Source organism: Alligator sinensis, unplaced genomic scaffold, assembly GCF_000455745.1.
Source record: "Alligator sinensis unplaced genomic scaffold, ASM45574v1 scaffold324_1, whole genome shotgun sequence".
NCBI lineage: Eukaryota > Metazoa > Chordata > Crocodylia > Alligatoridae > Alligator > Alligator sinensis.
In genome coordinates, this window is record NW_005842188.1 from 1711618 (window position 1) to 1717599 (window position 5982).

Consider the following 5982-nt stretch of genomic DNA (forward strand, 5'->3'; position numbering starts at 1 on the left):
TACAATCTATGAAACTATGAATCTATGTGTCTCAGAGCACTTAGGTGCCCTGCTCCTAAAGAGGGAAAAACTGCCAGGGAAAGCGCCCTAGCAATGAATAAGAGCCCAGCTGTGGGTTGCCAGGGCAACTGGAGCTAGAAGAGATCACACCTGCCAGTGGTCAGATGATTGAAAGGGGCAGGGCCTGGCTCCCTTATAAACCCAAGGAGCTGAGACTAGAGGCAGTTCCCTACCAGCAACCATGGAGGAAGGAGCTGTCTTATGGAAGGGATGGAGTATTTCCCGGTAGGCTTGAGCATTGTTATGGCTGGGCGGCTTCTGTTTAAGTTATAGCCGATGGGCTTGCATTTTGTGTTGCTGTTTATCACTGGTGGTTTGGGTGAGGCTATTAGGGGTTGGAGGAGGCCTCATAGGGGACTCATGGCAGTGTGAAAACCCCAGCACCAGTGAGGGCACAGCATTCAGGGTGCACAGAGCCCAGCCCCAGAGAGGGGCAGTTGAGAAGCCCCAGAAAAGGGGGCAGCATTGCTGAGGAGGCCCTGGAGAGAAGGGGGCAGCATTGCTGAGGAGGCCCCAGCAAAGGGGGTGCATGAAGACAGAGAGGGACAGAATAACATCCATCACATCTGCAAGGCTTGGGGCATGGTATTGGGGTGGTAGGAGCCATGCATAGCCCCTAAGGCTAGGGTGCCCTGGAAGTGCCCACTTGTAGAGCGGGACCCATGAGGGGTCCGGGAGTCCACAGGGCAGAGACTACAGCAAGACGTGACCAAGAGGGCAGAAAAGGCAGCCTCCTTTATATTGTATCATCAAAGACGTGGTGGAAGAGCATCTGAGGGTGTCCTTGAGCCAACTTGGCACGGGAAGGGGGCCTTGAGGAGATCACGGCCCTCCTACAGGATCCCACAGTGACACTATGACTCTATGAGCAATTAACCATAACTAGATTTACTGTGCATTAGCTTTAATGTGCAATAAGCAATTCTGGGCAGGTGTCTACACGTGCAGGGACCTGGCACTAGATTTAGTGCTCCAGCCCTACCATGTGCCCCTGGACACTGGGTGGAGCTCCAGCCTCCGGTCCCAGCTGCCAGCACTTGGCAACCATCTTTAAAACACAGCCCTACACTGTGATCTCTGGCCGGCCAGTTCCAGTGCTCAGATGAGCAGTATGGCACCCACAAAGGTAGCATGTGGTAGCTCTGTTCATGTCCCCTCTGCATTTCTGAGCTATGGCTTCCCCAGCCCCTTGTTCTGGCAGTGAGGGACAGGGTGTTCTGATTCTGCTGGCCACCTCAGTCACCCTGATGGCCTGCTGAAGTCACCGTCACCTGACTTACGGCCATCTCGCTCTACCCGGCTCACCCACATGCAATGACTGCCTGCCCACCCATCATGCACCCCACAGGGCCCCCACCACTGTGCAGCTGCTGCTTCCAGCCATGCTGATGATGGGATCCAGGAGGCCACCACCAGAGCCACTGTTGCCTTCCTGGTTTCTCCAGTCCTGCCATCTCTGTGCCTGATATACCTGTTGGGACTGGTGGCAGCACCTGGTGCAACACAACCGGGATGATGAGTAGTGGGGTTGATGCCTCTTGCATCACCCAGGCCATCTTCATAACCTGCTCTGCCAGCTCCAGCCCCACCTGCAATGCTAGGACACTGTCATGTGCCTGGCCTTCCCCACCAACAACCGCCTGACCCTGGCACTCAAGTTGGTCACTCTCATCAGCCTGCTGTATGTGGGGCACTTGTTTGGGGTAAGCAAGGACACCACTGGGGAGGCCTCCCTGGAGGTGTATGTTGCCCTTCAGGACATGCTGGTGGACACCATCCTCCACGTCTGCAATCCCCAGGCAGTGGTCACAGGATTCCAAGCACTGGGGTTCCCCCAGTATATTGGGACCCTGGACAGGACACACATTCCAGTGACCTGCCCATACCATGGAAACCGGCCCTACTTCAGCTGCAGTGGGTTCTACTCGGTGGTTTTGCAGATGGTCATCAATCACCAGGGGACCTTTACCCACTTCAGCACTGGCTGGGCAGGCAGGGCTTGCAATGCACACACATTCAGGAACTCTGGACAGGGCACACTGGTGGAGACTATCCCACCCCTGCTCATCGGGGACCCAGTGTACCCAGTCCTCCCATGGCTGATGAAGCCCTACACCAGGCACCTGGGCCCCCACCAGGCCCACTTTAATTAGCGCCTCAGACAGACCTGCACCCTCACTAAGTGCATTTTTGGCCACCTAAAGGACCACTGGCAGTCCCTTACCGCTTGCCTTGAAGTGGCCAAAAACAACCTCCCCCAGGTCATCATAGCAGCTTCTGTGCTGCACAATATTTGCGAGGCCTGGGGAAAGTTGTTCAAGGAGGCCTGGGCAGAGGATGTGCACCAGGAAAAGGCAGCCTGGCAGTGGGAGAATGACCTGCAGCAGGAGCAGCAACAGCAGGTCCCCCCCGGCAAGGGCCCAGGTGAGCCATGCATTCATCAGTGGGGGCCAGGGCACCATGTGCGGGAGGCTCTTGTGGACCACCTCCCAGAATACTCCCCCATCTAGCCCGCCTGCTCCACTGCCCACACACCCCCTGCCCACCCCAAGCACCACTCTCAGGCCCAGGTACATATTGAACCAAAAACTCTTTATTCTCCTCACAACACGCAGCCCCCATCTCTCCCCTCTCAACACACAGAGTCCCCGTGCCCCACATTCCCCAACACATAAATCCCCCTCCCTACTCAACCAACAGAGCTATTCCACCATCCTCCCCACTCACCAACCGCCCTCCACACTCACCAACAATAAAAAAAAAACACTTCCCAGTGTAAAAACTATGTACAACAGTCTCAGTCTCTGTGAGTCCCAGAGTGGGGGGCCATGGGGTGGGGTCACCTGGGGGGCAGGTGCCCAGCACCCCAGCCTCTCACTGTCCCTCCCATGGATCCAGGTGCCATGGCGACCACAACAGGTGGGGAGTTTGTCCCTGGGTGACATCAGCTGGGTCTCCTCCGGAGCAGGTGGCTCCCATTCTGGTTGCCTCAGTCCAAGGCCAGCAGGGCCAACATCCCCTTCTTGTGGTGCTACTTCTGGCACCTCCAGCTCCATGAGTGGTGGGCCTGCGACCAAGTGGGTGGTGGCAGACCTGGGGCAGGGGCAGGGCCAGGGGCTCCTGTGGGCAGGAGCCACCAGAGAACCTCCTCCCAGGTCCAGGCAGGGGCCTGCTGTGGGGTGGCAGGGGACTACCAGGAGCCCTGCAGGGCCATGGATGGAGGCCAGGCACTGGGGGATACTCACAGGACTGCCAGGCCCAGGAGGGTGTCCAGGGTCCAGTAGTCATCATCCATGGCCTCCACTGCCTGGGCCAGGATGGCCACTTGCTGCCTGAGCAGCTGGATCCACTTCTGCTCCAGGGGCAGGAGCTCATCCCAGAACTCCTGCTCTGCCCAGTCCCACTTATCTTCCTGGACAGTCTCCTGGGTGATATTTTCCCCCTGCCAGGCCTGCACCCATGCCTCCCACTTCTCTTTTACCTCTACTAGCTGCTGTAGCAGGAAAGTCTGATCTTGTGTGCGCCAGCACGTGCAGAGGGCTCCAGCACTGGATGGCAATGACCCAGAACCTGCATCCCTGCTGGGGCTAGTGGCCTCTCCCCCATGTCCAGATGCTGCCCCTGCAGAGGCAAGAGACAGAAGCCTTTTGTGAGCGTTTGCAACATTTCAAAGATGAGATGCTCTGCACCAGGGCCGTGCACTGCCCAGGCTCAGATCAGGGGTTGACCATGCATGGATGCTCGGGGACCATGGCAAGTCCAGCTGGGCAGGCCTGGGCCCAGGCAGCCTCTGGCCAGGCCCCCCCCCCCCCACCCCCTCCCCTGGGCTGTTGGGTGCTGGCCACAGGCAGCCTATTAGTGGGCGCATAGATAACTGGGGCAAGGGGCTGGCCATGCCACCACCTTCCCTGCTGAAGGCCTCACCTGGGGGGTTCCTGGGGCAGCCCCCTGCCCCATGCCACTGCTGTGCCCTAAGTGTGCCCCTGCTGCATGTGCCTCAGGTGCTGTATGATGAGCTGTTGGTGCAGGCTGAGAGGTGCCTGAGCCACTACGCCCTACTGCTGCTGATCCTCCTGGTGCCCTGGGCACACCTGCACTCCTGGTTTGGGACCCTGAGCTACAGCAGCATGGGGGGCAAGCCCAGGCTTCCCCACAAACTCTGCCACCACCTGGAGGGCTACCTCTGGAAGTGCTACATGTCCCTACCCCCCACTACTGAGGAGGCCATTGCCACCAGCATCAATATCTTCCTCAGTGTGTGTGAGGCCTGTGCCCACACAGCTGTGGGGACAGGGGCTGCTGAATAAAGATTTGAACTGTGTCCCACCTCTCTGCATGCTGGAGTGGGGGGGAACCCAGGGCCAGAGGAGTGCAGCTGGGCCAGGTGGGGAGGAGGGGGCACAAGCAGAGGCCAGAGGCAAGGGCCAGGGCTGGGGATATGGGCAGGGGCAGGGACTGGAGCTGGGAGGGCCCTTCCCCCAGTGCAGGACTTACCACATGGCTGGGGCTTATGTGGCTAGTGGCTCAGCATGGGCCTCCCCATTGGCAATAGAGTCCAGCTGCACCCAGTGTCCACGGCCCACGGTATGCTGTGTGCTGGCATCTGGCCAGGTACTCTCCTCTCTGTGGAGTAGCTGGTGCTGGTGGTGACATGGCCAGCTGCTCCTTGTGATGGGGTCTGGGACTATGCAGGGACTGAGGCAGCTGCTGGCCAGGGCTTCCCAAGTGGCTAGTGGATATATCAACTGGGGAGCTGGGCAGGGTGGGGTGCTGAGTGCCCAGTAACACATCACCAGAAGGGGCAGGGCAGGGCAGGCCACCCCTACTGGTGAAAACTGCAGGGTTGCAGCCTGGTTCCTGGGGCAGCAAAATATTGGCTATCTGCCACATAAAGAGCATGGTCTTGCAGGCATGACCAGACTGATGACTGTGGTCAGTCATAGCCACCCACTGTGCCCACAAGGCCTTGATCTTTATGCATTACTGCCACAGTGACTGAGAGTGTCCACACTACCACATCCTTCCCAACAATGCCTCATAAATATGGGTGTTCAAGTGCCCATCCCATGCAAACTGCTTTTAGATCTCTGCATTGCCCTAGAGTGCCACAAAGTCCCCAATCTCCTCCTGGCTCCAGTTGGGGTCCCGGGTGGATGGCACAGGTGTGTACATATAGGTGGGGACAGGACTTGACAGGGAGGATGCAGCTGCCAGCAGCATCCAGCACAGGGGCACAGCAAGGGGCTGGGAGCCACGCAACTGAGGCTGTGCCCCACAGCACCTGCAGTAGCAGGGCAGGCACCTGGGGGTGAGCATCAGGGAGCTGTTGCTGGTCCTCCTGCCAGAGACAGCCAGCAAGCAGCCCTGAGGAGCTATCAGGGTTGGCCATGGCATGCAGCAGGCTGCAGCCCTTTTCAGCACCTACCTGACTTGATGAGGGTGCCCGAGCATCTGTGTGGCTCTTCAGTGGCCAGGCAGCAGCTCTAGCTCCCAGCTAAGGCAGGAAGAGGCAACCTGTGTCCTGTCCAGGGGGGCACATGGGGCCTGCAGTGCTTCTATGGAATGAACAGACTCCTTTAGGCTCCTGATGTATGTGCCCCAGAGCACAAAATGTCTGCAGGCTTTTCCAGTCTGCAGCCCAGCCCTGGAGCAGGAGAGGCTCCCTGCCAGGAGCCCTGGGGCTGGACAGACTGGGCAGTAAACTTAGTGCTAGGTTGTGTCTACATGTGCATTAGGCCTGTGCAAAGTGGAAAGCATTCACTTCAGATTCGGAGAGACAGTGAGTTGATTCATAGATTTGAATCACTGTCCCGATTTGATTCGGTTGAATCTGAAGATATTCAGCCCTGAATCTTATTCAGCTATAGACTATACAGGCAGGCAGTGCTGGCGGGAGCAGCTGGGGGAGCACCTGGACGAGCC

At 58.2% G+C, this 5982-nt stretch overlaps 1 protein-coding gene across 1 annotated transcript in view; it reads left to right on the plus strand.

Annotated features, from left to right (window-relative positions):
- Positions 1–249: 249 nt before the first annotated feature.
- Positions 250–5982, plus strand: part of CCDC70 (coiled-coil domain containing 70) — a 26379-nt gene continuing 20646 nt past the window's right edge. The window contains exon 1 of the mRNA XM_006026290.1: positions 250–285. The gene's annotated coding sequence lies outside the window, so the exon portion shown is untranslated. The remainder of the gene's footprint in view (positions 286–5982) is intronic.